At 50.1% G+C, this 2,500-nt stretch overlaps 1 pseudogene; it reads right to left on the bottom strand.

The window, feature by feature from the left end:
* LOC124741932 overlaps nt 1–2,500 on the bottom strand; it is an 8,229-nt pseudogene that overhangs the window by 3,655 nt on the left and 2,074 nt on the right.

Raw genomic sequence — 2,500 nt, 5'->3', positions numbered from 1 at the left:
CGTCATCAATACCATCCGGACCTGTTGCCTTCCCTGATTTGCAAGCCTTTATTGCTGCCCCTATTTCTTCTAGTGTGAATTCTGGGTCAAGGTCCACATTGTCATAGTCGTTGTTGTCAGTTTTCACAGCTTGTTGGTCATCTGTGTCCTGTTCTGGGTTGTCATCAGGAAGCAGGTTCTGTAATAATGACCGTACAGTCTCCTCCCAAGTCATTGTAGGAGTCTGGTCTTTTGTTTTTATATTACTCAGCACGTTTTCTGTCCCATGTTTTGGCCGAATTATCTTTCTCACTATGGCCCACGGGTCATTCTGATCGCAGTCAGTGACCCATTTCTTCCAGGTCTCCTCTTTGGCTTTAGCAATTTCCTTATTGTAGTTGTTTTTCACTCTATTGTAAGTTTGTTTTGCTACTTCTATGTCTGGTGCATTATTATTTTTACGTGCTCGTTGCAGACTTCGTCGTGCTGAAATGGTGTCACGTCGCAGGTTAGCAAGTGTTGCATTCCACCATGGCACTGGATTCTGCACCTGTGTCCTCTTTCTCATTGATCGGCTACAGCTCTCGTGGATTGCTGCCTGTAGCCTTGTGACCATTTCATTAACTCCTACATTTTGGCTTTGTGGCCAGTGGGCTGTGGACCTGATGAGATGCTGGTCAAAGATGGGCCACTTTGCGAAGCTTGTGTTGTAGGTGACAAGTTCCACAGTAGCTCTCGCTCTTTGAGGTACCACGAAATCATATGTTATTGCCCTGTGGTCACTTGACGTCCATTCTTCATGAACCATCCACTTGCACACCGCTTTGGCAGCTGGAGGTGTGCAGAGTGTGATGTCAATATTGCTCTCCCCATTTGGGCCAGAAAATGTAGTTAGCTCTGACCTCTCATTCATTATTATCAGCCCGTGTTGTGAAATGAAGTCTTCAAGCGTTCTGCCTGCTGCATCCATCGTTGAGCTGTGCCAGATTGGTGAGTTTGCATTTGTGTCCATCCCTATTATAACTGGTTTTCCTGGCAGTTTGTCGAGGATAATCTCCAGTTGATGGAGAAAAAGATCTATGGGTGATCCATATTGGCAATATATGCTGGCAATGTAGATGTCACCAAAGGCTCCATTTATGTTGGCAGCAGCTATGTGCATGTTGCAGAAGCTTGTCAACTGCAAAGCAGTTACTGTTTGTGACTTAACTGCTATTGCTGCCTTGGGTGGTTCGTCTTTGGGGCTGTAGATCAGCTGGAAGTTTGATGGGTACCCAAATACTTTGTTATTTACGCAGTAGGGTTCCTGGATCATTAGCACATCTATATTTTCTTCGCTGATTCGCTGTGCCAATTGATTTGGGACGATTCTTGCTCTTTGCCCATTTATTTGAAGGATCCTTATTGCCTTTTCTTGTGTATCTGTCCGTGGTCTTCTTCCAGGTTGTACTGCTACATTATTACTACATGCCATAGTCAATTGTGCTATGTATTATGGCCTTTATTCTATTGTATTCAGGGCAAGATTTCTCTGTCACTGCGTGGGTGTGTGCCTTCTTAGCCCGCTTACAGTTTGCACATTGGGCTGGTTGGTCCTTCTTTGAGCACTCCTTAAAAGTATGTCCTGGTGCTGCACAGTAGATAGGGACAGCGGGAATCTCGTTAATCCATTCATGCGCGTCACTAATTAGATGACGAGGCATTTGGCTACCTTAAGAGAGTCATAGTTACTCCCGCCGTTTACCCGCGCTTGCTTGAATTTCTTCACGTTGACATTCAGAGCACTGGGCAGAAATCACATTGCGTCAACACCCGCTAGGGCCATCGCAATGCTTTGTTTTAATTAGACAGTCGGATTCCCCCAGTCCGTGCCAGTTCTGAGTTGATCGTTGAATGGCGGCCGAAGAGAATCCGCGCACCCGCGCGCCCCCGGAGGAGCACGCTAAGGCGGACGCGGCCTCGCAGCAAGGAAGATCCGTGGGAGGCCAAGGCACGGGACCGAGCTCGGATCCTGCACGCAGGTTGAAGCACCGGGGCGCGAACGCCGCGCAGGCGCGCGCATCCTGCACCGCCGGCCAGCACGAGGCCGACCAACGGCGAGAGCAGACCACGCCCGCGCTAAACGCCCGCACTTACCGGCACCCCTACGGCACTCACCTCGCCCAGGCCCGGCACGTTAGCGCTGACCCACTTCCCGACCAAGCCCGACACGCCCCGATCCTCAGAGCCAATCCTTATCCCGAAGTTACGGATCCAATTTGCCGACTTCCCTTACCTACATTATTCTATCGACTAGAGGCTCTTCACCTTGGAGACCTGCTGCGGATATGGGTACGAACCGGCGCGACACCTCCACGTGGCCCTCTCCCGGATTTTCAAGGTCCGAGGGGAAGATCGGGACACCGCCGCAACTGCGGTGCTCTTCGCGTTCCAAACCCTATCTCCCTGCTAGAGGATTCCAGGGAACTCGAACGCTCATGCAGAAAAGAAAACTCTTCCCCGATCTCCCGACGGCGTCTCC

Source organism: Schistocerca piceifrons, unplaced genomic scaffold (assembly GCF_021461385.2).
Source record: "Schistocerca piceifrons isolate TAMUIC-IGC-003096 unplaced genomic scaffold, iqSchPice1.1 HiC_scaffold_2029, whole genome shotgun sequence".
Taxonomy (NCBI): Eukaryota; Metazoa; Arthropoda; class Insecta; order Orthoptera; family Acrididae; genus Schistocerca; species Schistocerca piceifrons.
This window is presented reverse-complemented; position numbering and strand designations above follow the sequence as displayed.